At 40.4% G+C, this 16,115-nt stretch overlaps 1 protein-coding gene across 9 annotated transcripts in view; it reads right to left on the bottom strand.

Moving 5' to 3' along the window:
* LOC129144613 (kalirin) overlaps positions 1-16,115 on the bottom strand; it is a 111,527-nt gene that overhangs the window by 74,740 nt on the left and 20,672 nt on the right. The gene's annotated exons all lie outside the window — the stretch shown is intronic.

Raw genomic sequence — 16,115 nt, forward strand, 5'->3', positions numbered from 1 at the left:
CATTAGTGAGGACATTTAATAATATCCTAGAGGTAGAGGAATATGAACTTTATTGGGAAATGTCATGATAAAAAGAGCTGTTTGTTTGCTTTGAATGAGTCTGTGCAAGGCACAGCCCTGGGAAGGAGGGGTTAGAACTCAGAAGGCCACCCTAGGCGCGCACAGGGAGTTCAAAGGCTTGTCCGTGAAGCATTTCAAAGCAAGAAGCAGTACCGTTAGTACCTGGACAACAAATCAAAGGCGAGTTGTCTCTATATGTTGCTTCCTCTGCTTGCCCACAAGGTCTTGGGAGAATACCCGAGCAACTTTACCTTGACTCACTGGGCCCCTCACCTCAGTGCCAGTTTGTATACTGATATTTAAACCAAACACACCACTACATGTTTAAACAAATAATCACAGTAACTTTCTATACCTGTTCGTCTTAACAAGGGAATCACCTTTTCCTATAATGACTTCATCCTAGACCTAGACAATGGGTCTCATCTGACCTGGGAGGCCCTCTGGCCTAGATACAGCCAATAGGGAAGAAACAAAATCTGAATAAGGGGGATGAATGCTCTTGACAACAGAGAACCGCCTTCAGTTTTTACTACTGGCTTATCTTGAGGGCACTAAGGTCAGGCTCTTGACCCTGTGGGGACTTTCTCAGCTTTTGCTAGTTTGTGCATATTTGGAAAAAACAGCAGAATATCTGCATCTAGAAGCACAAACATTGAGCTCCTAAAGTCCTTTGTTATGATGAATAACTTACAGGGTTGCTCTGCTGGGGCAGCGGTGGGGGGGGGGGGATGGGGGGGGGGGGTAATATTTGGGGATTGACCGACTGGGTTGGCGTCCCTTTAAGAACAAAGTTGTAATCTTATCTCAGAAAATTCCTTGCTGGCTGTGGTCTTAGGTATGTTGACATTATTTCTGAAGTGTTTGGTATGGGTCAAACTCCAGTCCTTACAAGCCTTCGTGATAAATATCTCCCCAGCTCTGGTAGTGGAAACAGGGCCTTTCTTATCTTTCTGCTGATAAGCTACAGAAGCTTTTCATTTACTAGCCCCTTGTGATGCCACAGCAAGCCTTTTATTAAATTCAAGCCTCAAAACTTAGATTTATCCACATGTCATGTCAGCAGAACTAGAGGCCTCGTCTAGAGAACTAGACACATTAACTGTGTCTTGTGTTACCAGAGAAGACATGTCTAACCAAGTTTCTGTTCCATGGAAAAATCACAGTCTGGCTTTAAGATACACAAATATGAATTTTGACCCACCATTTCTCTTCTCTCATTGACATCTAGTTCTGCTTTGGTGCATTCTGTACAAATTAATGGCAAGAGTATAAATTACAGAGTACAAATTAAAAATCAAGAGTGTGTTGTTTCAAGTTTACTGTGTGTAAACAACTGGGGTCTTTCAAGCATGCCCACATAAAAGAGAATTGAAGAGTTGGCAGTATTCTATAATTCATCATCTAGTTAGTATCCTGTATTGAGACAGGAACAACTGAGACTAAATTACTTTGAATGCATGGTTATAAAGGAATGTGGCATCATTTAGTTTAGAAAATTTGTACTTGCAAAGAATGATTGATATGTTATGCACATCCTATTTTTGGAAGATGGTTGCAATGAATGGTTTGAGAATTTATTCTTGTATCTTTCCAGGCATAACAAGTACAACAATAATACCATTATTTCATCAAATCTTTCCAAGTTGAAGTAGGTACTCTATGCAATGATTTCTGTCTTAGGAAACAGGAAATTGGAATGTTTCAGAAAACTAAGATCATATTTGGTAAGTGGCAGACAAGCAAGACTTAATCTCAAATCTGACTTGGGTCTCCCCGGTGACGCAGCGGTTGAACACTGGGTTGCGAAGCTGCCCGCAGCCTCTGCAGCACCAGTTTGATCCCCGGCTGCTCCCCGGCCAATGGAGGAGGGTCCCACATGGCGTGCAGACCTCTCCTGCCGCCCGCTGCTCCCCTCAGCAGTGTACTTCGTCAGTCTGCCTGTTCTGCTCCCTGCTCTGGCTCTGGTGAATTCTCTCACCCTCCCGCGCTTCTGACTATACCCAGTGCTTGTATAAATAAATAAATAAATAAATAAATAAATAAATAAATCAATCTTAAAAAAAAAAAAATCTGACTCTACTGCACATACAATTAATCTCATTCCTACATCTGTGTTCACTCCATGTATTCCTTTAGCCTCTATATTAATTGAAAAAAGGAGCATCAAAATATACATTTATACATAATTGATATGTTATAAAATTCCAATGCTAAAATTAGAGAACACAATGGAGATTTCAATAAGGGAAATTCACTGTCACAAGTTAGTCACAAAAGTAGGACCAGAATCCCAACATCTCTACATCAAGAGACTCAGGGCTCTGAGTCAAGGCATAGAAACTGCCTATGGGTTGATATCTAGGCAAACAAATCCCTGGAAAGACATATATGTCACTGAAGCTAAAAATTCCTTGGATAATTTAGTATGTATTACTTGTTTATAAGCAAGAACAAATTATATGGTGAGACTGATTTTTAGTATGAAATATTAAATACAGAAAAAAATCCATGTACCCACTACCTAGATATAATAAATGTAAATATTGTTGTCATATTTGCTTCAGTTTTTTTTAAAAAAGAAATAAATATTCTAAATATAGATGAAGGCTTCTTACTTTTTCATCCATTTGCAAGACTATTTCTTACTTTCCCAAGAGTTAAATTCTTGTCTGAAGTTAGTATGCATTTTCCCATCCCATGCATTTACTTTGTAAGCAAAAATAGTATTACTTTGTGTTTTATATCTCTTATCAACAACAACTATCAGAATACAGGTATTATTTTGCAACTTGTTCATTTATTCAAGGTTATTTGAGATTTATCCATGTTCATACATGAAATCTACTTCATTTGTTTTAATCCTTGAGTGAAGTTTATAATACATTTTCCTAATGACAGGAATTTAGGTTGTTATACACACACACACCCACATACACACGCATACACACACAGAGTCATAAGCAATCATGTGCAAGTTTCTGCATGCCTGTGAGAATCCTTTAGGAGAGTGCTCCTGAACTACTTTTGGTAAAGGACGTATTTTTCTTATCTCCACTCTGTTTTGAACCAATACTGTTATAAAACACAGTCACACTTTTGGATGTTGCAGAAATATCAAATTGCTATAAAAGCTTTAAGTGCTTGTTTTCATTTTCTGTACTTAGCTTACTGTGGACTGGAAACTAATCCACACACCTTTGGCACCTGCAGATTACACAGTGAGTAGCATTATGCTCAACTCTAAAATCTTTGTGCATCTAAAGCATATATCTCAAGGTAGAACTTCTGCGTTGTAGGAAATACACATTACCAACTTCAGAGGGTCAATTGCTCTCTGACTCCCACTAGGCATGTGCAAAAGTTCTCATCTTCTTGAACTCTCTTTGAAGTTTAATTCTGTAAATTAGTATATAATGTTCCTTTGGAAAAATTAAATTTGTCTTCTTTAAACAAAAATATGTATTCCAAGGAAATAAACTGAGATGAAAACAGAACGTATAGAGAAGATCAAGTGAAAAGATAAAAACCAGTGACTCTCAATCAACAGGACATGCATCCTACAGTTGGTACCTCAGTTACAAAATGGAAAAATCGGAAACTTAGCAGGGAAATTCATGAAGCTGACATTCCAACTTCACAGACTGAGCGGCACAAACTTACTGATGGCTCTCATGGGAACATACAAATACATACAAATGAAATCAAGAGAATCTAAATAAATAAGCCAACAAGAAACAAACTCTTATTCATGGCCAGATTTTCATATTATTTTTCATCCTCACTTCTTCAATTCCCAAGAAACCACCCATCACCACTTCCTTAATACTCAAAAAAAAAAAAAAATACTGTATGGTCACAGAATACATTCCAAAGATTAACCAACAATTACTGACACCAACACACTCATCTCTTAATGAATTTTGTTGAAGTTGATTGAAAGAGAAACTGTTGGTACAATTTTCCTGCCTTTCATATAATCCAAGAGCAACCTAGTAGTGCCTAATCATTGGATCGCAACAAAGAGAATACCTGGGTTTGGGTCCTGCTCAGTTGCTATCTAGCCAGCCAGTACCACACAGACACTTACGTCCCTCGATTTTTTCATCTACAAAATGAACAGATTATATAGGATGCATTCAAAGCCCAGCTCTATCAATGGCTAGCTATGTGACTCTGGGCCAATTATTTAATGTCTCTGTATTTCAGTTTTCTCTCTAGTAAATAAAAATAATATTAATATCTGTTCCATAGGGTTTGTTATTAGGACTAAGGAGCTAGTATTTGTAACTTAGAATACTTTAGACCTTAAGAATATTGCCTTGGGCTACATCTTAGCTTATTTCTACCTCCTGAATTCTCCTTTTGTCCCTGTAGTGCTGTTCCTCTCCTGGCAGAATATGCAAAGAGATACCTGTCCTGCAGGGATGATTCTAAATCCAGTGGCATCCACATAGGGTCAGAATCCTTTTCATCTCCAGAGTCCATTGGGACATTAGCTCTTAATATCAGGATCTTCTCCAACTGACCAAACAATCTTCACAGGAGTGAAAAGTCAATATTTCTAGTTTTAATCCAGATGAACTCTTTAGAATTCTATTCTCATTTAGTTCAGAGCTCCCTTAACTACTACTGGCTCCTTCAGTGCTCTGTCTCCACTTTTCCTGCTCAATTTCTGTTAGGATGCCACTGAATGAAGAGGGTAAAGTAAGTTTCTAATTGCTAGTCCACAGGTCTTCCAGGCCTCCATTCACCCTATCTTCTTTCTGACTCACAAAGGGAAGAAAGACCTCAAAGGGCACCCAGTGAGTTCCCTCCCTCATCCAAGATACGCACATCCCAAACATGCAAGGCCACTGCTAGGACAGGTTGCCACACCTACTCACCTGACTCACTACCTCTTCTAGCTGCCTTTGAAAGGGCTAAAAATTCTCTCTATATTATAGCATCACTATCTCTATATGCGGGAGGGGGGAGGGGGATTCTGAAGCTTGTTATATCAGCATTGTTTTTTCCAAGAGTGAATATAACAGATATTATTTCCACTTATATCTTCATTCACTCTCCTATGTGTCGAGAAAATACACATTTCCTCCAAACCGAGGAGCAGAAAACTCTCTAAAAGGCTTCTGAATTATTCAAAACATAACCAACAAAAGAGCACAGGGAACTTCACAAGTTCAGATGAAAGAAAGGGCATACTCTGTTACTATAAAATCTAAATACAGAATTAGAATTTAAGAACTGGTTTCCACTTGTGAGAGGGCAGCAAGAATCAGTGCTAAGCGGGTGCTGAGGTTACCTGAGATAAAGCTATCATGAGCACGAGGAGGGTCACTTAATCATGACGCTTGGCCCAGTATTAGGGCCGGGGAAGGTGTCTTTTTCTGGCTCATCTCTCCACATGCATCCTTCCTCACCTCAGTACCCTGAAGGCAAGCCAAATTTCTCTGGTATAATAGGGTCACTCCTGAGTCTGGGATGTGTCTACTTTGAAGTTTTCTCCCAAGCTTTCAAATAAGCCCTCAGGTAGGTTAAATGAGCTCCCTAAAACTGTCTACACTAATAACTTACATTGTAACATTTTCCACTTTTAAGATAGTGCAATATACCTACTAATACAAGTTCAATCCTACTAATACCCACAAAGCCTCAAGATAACATTATGTGAATTACTGTGTGTAACTGAGGACTCTCAGAGAATGATCAAGGTTAACTTAGTTTTTGTCTCCTGCAAGTACTTTCCTCATTCACAAAAATTTCTGTACTGATATTTCCTTTCCAGTCCTACTGTCACGGCCTTGATTCAGATCTTTTAAATCTACTTGCTTAAACTGGGCCTCCCTCGTGGCACAAGGGGTTAAGATGCAACCTGTGAAGCTATCCGGAGCCACTGCAGCACAAGTTCGATCCCCAGCCAGGGAGGTAACCCACATGGTGCAGCAGATCTCTCCTGACTTGCCTGCTGCTCCCCTCAGTAGTGTATTTCAGTCAATCTGGCTGTTCTGTTCCCCACTCTGTCTCTGATGAATCCTCTCACCCCCCCCATACCTCTGGCCTGTACCCCAGTTTTTGTGTTCATAAATAAATCAATCTTAAAAAAAAAAAAACTACTTGCTAAAACTATGTAACAGTTCCCAAATTGGTCTCTCTGTGTCTAGGTTTTTTCTCTTATCCATTGGACATACCTCTGCTACCAGAGCAATTATATTGCTTTGTTTAAGTCACAATTCAAAGCTTGATCAGTAAAATCTAACTTCTCAGCCTGCATGTAAGGGGCATGAGTTTACCTCTCCAGCTCATTGAGCTTCCAGTCTCTGATAATTTGAGGTTCTCAAACTGTGATCACAATACCAGTAAAGTTAGGATTACCTGGGAACTTGTTAGAAACGTAAATTCTTGGGTTTCAACCCAGAGCTACTGGATTGAAATTATGGCAGCTTCTAGCACTCCAGTAAGCCCTGCAAGTAATTTCCATGTATGCGAAAGTTTGAAAATGACAAGCCTAACTGTTTAGTTTGTGGCAGCCAAGCCTGTTGCATTCCTCACTGGCTCATCCAGCCCTTTAGCCTTTCTGCCTGTCTAAGCCCACCCAGGACTTCTTAGCCCACTAAGCCCAGCATGCTCTCCCGTATCTCTCCTACCACTCATTTTATACTTGTTTATGTACCTTACTTCCCTAACTCTAGGAAAGTCCTCCATCTTTATACGCCCAGGACAAACTGTTCAGAGAAGAGCTTATTAAATGGCTGGTGATGAATAGTGAAGGAGAAAAAAAGGATAAGTCATTTGTCATTTTTATTTTTATGCCCAGAAGCCTCTAAGAAAAAGCCAAAGCTGGTGCGGCACTCACTCATCTCTTAGACTTAGTGACGTGACTATCAATCTGGTCAGTGTTCCCTGTTTCTTAAGATGCTCCAAGTGTTGCCCATTCAATTATGATGAGTTAAATGAATTCATCTGGTTCTGTACTGTGAGATTTTTCAGAACCTTTGACATGCTTTTTAACATGTTCATGTAGATTGTGTGTTTCCAAAGAGGACATATGGCATCTACTAAATTCTTTTAAAATGTTGTAGAAAGCAGTGTGGCTGGCATTGATCTTGCCCATTATTTCACCTCAGTCTGGAACACAAAAGGTGAATCAGATTCCTGAGGCTGGTATCCTGACAGCAGGGTTGCCAGTCAAATTCAAAATCGCTTATGAAAGTCTAGGTAGATAAGTTACAGTCCAGTTATTTTTGGCTTATGTACTATCACCTCAGAGTCTACCCAGAAGCCAGCAGGAAGCCTGACCTGGATTCAACTTATAGCACGTCCTTCAGTTGTAACCTTAACCAAAGGTAACCATGCCAGCTTAATGACAGAGGTGGAGGTGGGGAGTAAAGCAGGGTGACTCTGGAAAGTTTAAGACTGTAATTAAGTGCTACTTAACTGAAAATGTTGCAATGGAAACTCTCCTAGGGAACTGAGGGGAAAAGGAAGGAGAAAACTACATATCTGGAAGAAGAAACAAGTGGTTGGTGGTCAACATCCTTTTTGAGCAAACTATGTGTGTGTGTGAGTGAGTGAGTGAGTGAGTGTGTGTGTGTGTGTGTGTTAGAAAAGAAAGTATTAAGGTTTAGGGTCTCTTGGACTTAATGTAGTTTGAGTCCTGCAGTCTTAACCTACCCTCTTTCTCCCACGTACCTGTGTCAAGTGACTTTTCCTCTAGGTCTTTGCTACCTGACTGGAAAAAAGCAGCAGACAGAGAAGACTAAGTTCAGTTTGGGGCCATGTCAAGCACAATGCCTGTTCTATCTTACTCTATTCTGAGTTCCTCACACAAAAGTGTCCTCCTGGCCTTCCTCCCAAATGCCTTAGATGCAGAACAGATTCAATGCTAAGGGTACCCATGACCAAGAAAGCCCAGTCCATTAGCCTACCTGGGAATGGGATTCACAAATATGATCATATTGGTATCATTTTTTGGGGGGGACATAATTTCAGATTTAAAGAAAAGCTACAAGATTAGTACAAAGAATTCCTTCAGACAGGCTCCCAAAATGTTAACATTTAATCATTTACTTTTTTTTTTTTTACTCTTACTCTTTTTGAACTGTCTGAGAATAAGTTAAAGAAGATTCCTCTTTATTCTTAAATACTAAAATAGGGGTAATTTCTTATATAACCACAATATAAGCAGCAAAATCAGGAATTTAATATTAATGCAAAAGTTTCCAATTGTTACAATAATGTTCTTTATAGAAAACGGTCACTTTTTCATGACCTAGACATCTTTTTGAGTACAGTGTATTTTGTAGACTATCCTTCAACTTGGGTTTGCTGGATATGTTCTATGGTTAGTTTTAGTGTGCATTTTTGGCAGAAGTACCCCTAAAAACTACATACCATATCAAAAGACATAATATCAATTTGATCCAATTCTTTGATCCCCTGGTTAAGGTGTTGTCTGTTACTGTCAAATTGCCTGTACGCTTGGCCTTTGTGTTTTAAAGTTCTCATACAACTCAATAGTAAATGATGTTTTAACACAACTTCTGTGTAAAATACCCAGTTCCATTTGTAAAACAATTTACAATTCAAAAATATGAGACAATAATAATTTTCCACTGCATTGGAAATTGAACAATGTATAATGAAAATGGCTAAATCTAGATTTTGGAAAAATTTTATATGTTGTACTTTATTTGACATATTTAAAGTTGATTTTAGGGCCTCCCCTGGTGGCACAGTGGTTGAGCGCTGGGCTGCGAAGCTGCCCGCAGCCTTTGCAGCTGCGGTTCGATCCCCGGCCGCTGGCGAGGGTCCCACATGGCGTGACAGACCTCTCCTGCCACGCCTGCTGTTCCCCTCAGCAGTGTTTTTCGTCACTCTGCCTGTTCTGCTCCCAGCTCTGGCTCTGGTGAATGCTCTCACCCTCCCGCGCTTCTGACTGTACCCAGTGCTTGTATAAAAAAAAAAAAAATCTTAAAAAATAAAAAATAAAGTTGATTTTAGCCTTGTGGGCATACAAAAATCAACTTGAAGTTTCTACATTAAGCTCACATCCCTAAATGAGGATTTTGAAAGCTAATCTGGGGTCAACCCATTCAACCCATCCAACCCATTGTTCTCTTCTCTAGATCTTGAAATTGTTACTTAAAATGGTGTTGGAGGTTTGGGGGGGAGGCATAAAATTCTGGGTAACACTGTTAATTATGACAATATTTTACCAATAAATACAGAAAGATCATTGTGATAAAGAACTCTGGTTGCTCTAGTCTTCAGTATGGGAACTGACTAACTGTAAGAACAGAGATTGAAGAATGGAAACATGATTCTAAGGTACTGGTAGACGTGAACATTTCCTGTCTCACAAGTTAAATTTAAGAGTTTTAAAGGTGGGAGAAATGGCAAGTAGGTGATGTGAGAATAAATCAGCTGAATTAGGTGACTTCACTGTTGTAGTAAATGATAAGATAGTGGACCAAGATAATACTAAGGGATCTGGAAAACTCACTTCCTAATTCTATATATCTAGGTTATTTGCATAATTGGGATCAGAAAATCCCTTTAGCAAGCATTTCCTGCTTTGGGGTAAGGTAAGACAAACTGACACCTTATCCTCTAGTCAAGAGCTCATTTTGACTTATAACCAGGAGTATTTCACTCCTCTTTGATGAGGAAAAACATCCACAATGCCCACTGGGTTGCTAGGAAACAGGAAATCTGTTCCCCTAGGGCAGGGATCAAAGTTTGGATATCTTAAGGGACCAGCAGGGAAGGAAAACATGAGAAGAAGTGGATGCGGACAAGCAGAATAGGTGTGGAGTTGCAAGATGGAGAGTGCAAGGATCTTAAAGGCACTCATTTTTCAAAGAAGAATCCAAACACTCTGCTGCCAAATACTATACATCTGGGATTAAAGGCCAAGGGCTGCCACTTTGCCATGCCTGCCCAATGAGGACAAGGCTATCTTCTCTTTGCTACGGAGTCTCCAGCTTTGTGATCAGCAATGCTTGGGATGGGATATCATCCCATACCACAGGTATTCCTAGAGATATCCTTGGTAGAAAAAAATAGACAATCTTATAGATATGGTCTATTTCCTAAAAGATTGCCTAGACCTAGCCCCATTATGATGGATCCTCTATTACTTCAATTGCTAGGTCCCACAGGCTCAATTTATATAACAATTTTATATTTGCCTGTATTGTGTTATTATTTATTCATTCATTCAACAAATGTTTACTGAGTGCCAGATGCGATTTCTGATTCTGGAGTAAACCAGTAGAAGAAAAAAAGTTCCTGGCATTAGAAAGGTGACGTTCCAGCTGGGGTGGGGGCGGGGGGCGGTGAGGTCACATAATATACTAATATATAAGTTAGAAAAATCCCAATACAGTATTTAGAGAATTAGACTGGCTAATGGGCTAGAAAGGGCTTGGATAACTTTTTAAGACTAGTAGTTTGTGAGGGTATCTGAAAAGTTAGCTGAGACCTGAATGCTAAGGACTCAGTCCTATAAAGGTGGAGATAAGGACTTCTGTAAAGGGCACAGCCTGTTAAAAATGCTAGGCATAAGTGACAATTTCAGATGTTCAAGTTCCTGATGGAAATGCGTGCGGCTGGCGCACAGTGACAGGTGGAGGGCAGGAAAGGTGGCCGTGCCCAGACTCAGAGCCTTGCAGGCCATGACAGGGAGGTGGAACTTGCTTTCAAATGTGATGGGAAATCATTGGAGTTTTCAACGAGGTTGGGATGAGGGACAGGTGATGAGATATGATTTGCTTTAATAAAAAATCTCGACTTTGATTGTTCCATGTTGTATAGTCTGATATATTTCTCTTGAATTAAGCATCATTTTCCCACCAAGAATTACCTTATCTATCCGAAAGGATTTGGTGAGAAACAATCTCACCATACTAAGTATGGGTGAATGGGAAATATCAAGATATTCACAACTTGTCTCTGGAAAAATACTCTATATTCAGCTCACACACATAAGGGCATTGCCCTCTATCCTATTAGCTTGTGTTTCTAACACCTACACCTATCTCTAAACTCTATCTGCTATGGTCTAACAATGCATATTAATGCAGCTTTAACTGAGATCTGCTCCTAACTCTGATCTATCAGATCTCTCTGCCCAGAAAATTCTTTCCCCAGATCCCATATAGCTCCTCCCCTCTCTGCCTGCAGGTCTCCATTGAACTACTGCCTCCCCACTACAATCTTCCCTAACCATCTAAAACTATAACACCCTACGCCTTTATTATTACCATTCCTTACTCCATCCCTTTGCCCTTCTGTCTTTCCCTGTAGCACTCACTTATCATCATCGAGCCTGCTTATTTTCTTTATATGCCTTCTTATTTTCTTTATTCTGATGCTTTGATATCTAGGTCTGGGTGAATCCTGGAGGGACAGTCATTTACAGGCAGGGTAAATTCCTAGAGACCACAAACAACTCATTTCCATCATGCCTTTTATATGCAAACCCACCAATCCAGAACCCATACCCCCAACTGGCTTTACTGGGCTCTCGCAATTTGGGACATTATCTGTCTAATCTAATCACCCCAGGCCCCAAGACATCCAGGAACATTTCTATACTCCAGAGGCTGCTGAAATTATTCAACTATTTAATCCAAAGCTGATCACCTGATTCACCTCTTTTTTTTTTTTTTTTTAAGATTTATTTATTTATTTATTTATATAAGAACGGGTACAGGTTAGAGGAGCAGAAGGGAGGGTGAGAGGATCCACCACAGACAGAGTGGGGAGCAGAACAGGCAGACGACTGAAGACACTGCTGAGGGGAGCAGCGGGCAAGGCAGGAGAGGTCTGTTCACCACGTGCGTTTCTCCCTGGCCAGGCGGGAACCGAGGCTGCAGACAGTTTCACAGCACCGCGCTCAACCTGCTGCGCCACCGCCACCGGGGAAGCCCTGATTCACCTCTTAAAGGCTTCAGCCCACTACTTCCTTCTCTCTCTCTGCCTGCAACCAACCTCAGTGTTTTCTCCTGTGGTTCTGTGTAGTGCGCTCCCTCCTGCTGGGAATGTGGGTTACAGACTATCTTTTTTATTGTAATCATCTCCTGACCTATTGACCTTATTCAGCATCATAATTTTCTATTGATACAACAAGTCTTAAAATACCGACTGTAGAATTTATTATTTGTCTTTCCTACTGCCCTCACCATGAGTGCAGATTTTTTTGGTCTGCTTTTGCTCACTGTTGTGCTTCTAGAACCTAAACAGTGCCTGACACAGAAAATCAAAGCACTCAATAACCATTTGTTGGGAAAAACAGATTTTATAGAAAGTGCTCAATTAGTATGTTCTAAACATTAAATGGCTGAAAAAGAAGCTGTCTGTTTGTGTGTGCAGGGATAAATAAAAGGAGCACGTGGTAGAGTGAGATGAACTTGTAACTTGAGTCCCAGATCGCCTCTTTACCTTTCTGAACTTAGTTTCCTCTATAAAATAGGGATAATTAACACTTATACCTGAGATAATAATACTCAAAGTAATAGTGAAATGTTATGATATGACAATGATGACAACGCTGACTGCTGAAAGGCAATAAAATATATTGTACTGTTGTGCAGAATGGCCCACATCCTAAGACCTGGCAGCCATCAGACTACTAAGCTTTGACTCATCTGCTAAACAAGCTCTCTCACTTTCCTTCATAGGACAGTAGCTAAAGGAGAAAGCATTTCTTCTTCCAAGCAGCTCCACCACCTTATTTCCCTATATAACCTGCTGTTTCTTATCGGTCACAGATGTAGAAGCAGATTCCAGCAAGTGCAAACACACCAATGCCCTCACAGATGCTCATAAGCAGTATTACCAGGTAAATGGCACGAACATACTTTGGACTTCCGTGAACTCAGGTGGGAGACCTCAGAACTATCAGACTCACATTACAGAGGTAGCCACATCTGTTTGATATGTACTCCCAGACCACACAGTTTATTCTTGCACAAAAAAGTTCATATTATGGAGTTGAATTTAAAAAAAAAATTTTTTTCAACAAATGAGAGATCTTTCCATGTCTATACTTTCTCTTGTTTGTTTTAGATGGCTGCATAGTACTCATGGTAAAACTATACCATAACCATTCTCTATCTTATTTTTTTCTGTTGTAAAAAACTGCTATTTAAACCTCCTGAGACAAATGGAGACCTTATTTAGGGGATACTCCTAGAAGTTTGTCAAAAGATAAATAGATTTTCAATTTTTAAAGATTCTACCAAATGGCTTTCCAGAAGGACTATATCAATTTATACTCCCAGTGGTGTCTGAGTGTCTATTTCTATACCCCCTTCTTTTAAACTGAAGGGTGAAAAACCTTCTTTTATTTATATTTCTCTGATTATTATTGACTATTCAAAAGTTCATTGATTTTTTTTTTAAATGTCCTGGTTCATTATAACTTTTGCCCATTTTCCTATTGGATTGTTGACTTTTCTTACTGTTTTCTAAGAACTCTATACATTCTGGATATTAATCTTTTACTACATAGGTTGCAAGTATTTTCTCCCAGACTATCATTTGTCTTACTTCCTTTACTGTGTCTATTACATTGGCCTGAAAGCCATCTGGAATGAATTTTTATGTACAAAGATATGTGAGGGCCTCCCTGGTGGTGCAGCGGTTGAGTGCTGGGTTGCGAAGCTGCCCTTGGCCTCTGTGGCGCCGGTTCGATCCCCGGCTGCTCCCCGGCCACCAGAGGAGGGTCCCACATGGCGCGCAGACCTCTCCTGCCGCCCGCTGCTCCCTCAGCAGTGTACTTCAGTCCTTCTACCTGCTCTGCTCCCCACTCTGGCTCTGGTGAATTCTCTCACCCTCCCGCGCTTCTGACTGTACCCAGTGCATGTATGAACAAAACAAACAAACAAACAAACAAACAAATAAATAAAACATGCCTCTATTAAAAAAAACAAAAACAAAAAAAAAAAAAAAAAAAAAAAAAAAACAAAGATATGTGAGAACATAATTTATCTTACATTAAGGTTACAAAAATAATCTTTAAAGTAGAAACTTCAAAGCTTCCATTTTATATTCAATTTTTAAGCTTCCCATATATTATAAATCAAATTTATGGGACTTGTAAGAGCTGGAAATAGAATAAGCATTAAAAAGAGGCCTTACCATCTCATAGCCTGGGCATTTTCATAGCCCAGGGAGCACACCTTGCCACGCAAGCATGAGCTCAGCAGATGCGTGAGGCCAGATCTCGGGCTCTGGACCTCAGGTTGGGTCCCTTGTTGGTCACATGTCACCAATGAAGGTCCCTGTCCAGGAGAGGCTACTCTCCACTCCAGTCTAAATCTCACTGAAGCCAAAGTTTAAGGACTTAGGTATGCCCCATAAGAGGACAATACTCATTCTACAGCAGAATCCCTTTCATGCCCAAACCCCAATAAATGTGATTTTATTTCTCTGTGTTTTAAGTTTTGATATATTTACTGAATTAATGTATGAGTATGGTAAGTCAAATTTTAAAACATTGATCAGGATAATCAGAGGGAGTTGGTCAGGCACTGAGATGATAAAGGAGGCTCAAGAAATAGATTTTCCAATAAAACCTGGGGAAAGAGGCTAGAAGTTGTGGCAAGAACAACATTCTGTTGTGCATGTTTGGGGGTGAGGAGTTTCAGTCACGTGTAATGGGAGGGGAAGTGTGAAGCATAGAGACTAAAAAGCACTCAAGGGTGCACACGTATCTTCATTAAGTACTGAAACTTTGTAATTGGGAGTCAAAAACTGATGTGCCTGTGTTGCAGCTCAGAGGGGTGGGTCTCAAGGAGTCATATACACTGTCCTGCACAACTCCCCCTCTGGGGACTGTGGCCATGGATACGGCAGACAGCTGACTAGGGCAGAGTCAATGTGGGACCAGGACATGGCGCTGGTGACCCCATCCCCACCAATCCTAAGAAGCAAGGACAGGTGGGGAACAGTCCTGGCACTTGCTTGAATGTAGGGTCTGTCACTTTGACTCAGCTATGCCTTTGTAGCCTCTTGTAACTTAATATTTTCTAATTGTACAAGTAAATTATATTATAGTGGGAAGCTTGAAAATTTGAAACACTTTAAAGAGAATAAAAAGTATCATTAAATTCTTCTATAAATTCCCTTCTCTCTTTCATTTATTTATTTTTTAAAGATCAATTCTATTGCAATCTTTTTTTTTTAAAGATTTATTTATGCATACAAGAACTGGGCCAGAGGTGCGGGGGGTGACAGGTTCACCAGAGACAGAGTGGGGAGTGGAACAGGCAGACTAACTGAAATACACTGCTGAGGGGAGCAGTGGGAGAGACAGGAGAGGTCTGCTGCGCCATGTTGGTTAGCTCCCTGGTTGGGGATTGAACTCACGCAGCAGTGACTGGCAATAGCTTGAGAGCACTGAGACTTTACCCCTGTGCCACCAGGGAGGCCCCTTCCTCTCTTTTATAAATCAATAAATTTATACTCTTTCACATATACACTTCCCTTTCTTGGTGTATTTTAAAAAATTCTTTTCATTGTAGCAAAAATTTATAGAAGATCAAATTTACAATTTTAACCACCATTTTTTTTTTTTTTTTTTTTTTTTTTTTTTTAAATTTTTTTTTTTTTAATAGAGGCATGCTTATTTATTTATTTATTTGTTTGTTTGTTTTTGTTTATACATGCACTGGGTACAGTCAGAAGCACGGGAGGGTGAGAGAATTCACCAGAGCCAGAGCGGGGAGCAGAGCAGGCAGAAGGACCGAAGTACACTGCTGAGGGGAGCAGCGGGCGGCAGGAGAGGTCTGCGCGCCATGTGGGACCCTCCTCCAGTGGCCGGGGAGCAGCCGGGGGATCGAACCGGTGCCGCAGACGCTGCGGCAGCTTCGCCAGCTTCGCAACCCAGCGCTCAACCGCTGCGCCACCGGGGAGGCCCACCATTTTTTTTTTTTTTTTTTTTTTTTTTTGTGGGACCCTTGCCGGCAGCCGGGGAACGAACTGGCGCTGCAGAGGCTGCGGGCAGCCTCCCAACCCAGCGCTCAACCGCTGCGCCACTAGGGGAGGCC

This window comes from Talpa occidentalis, unplaced genomic scaffold (assembly GCF_014898055.3).
Source record: "Talpa occidentalis isolate TD23 unplaced genomic scaffold, MPIMG_talOcc4v2.1 talOcc4.4, whole genome shotgun sequence".
Taxonomy (NCBI): domain Eukaryota; kingdom Metazoa; phylum Chordata; class Mammalia; order Eulipotyphla; family Talpidae; genus Talpa; species Talpa occidentalis.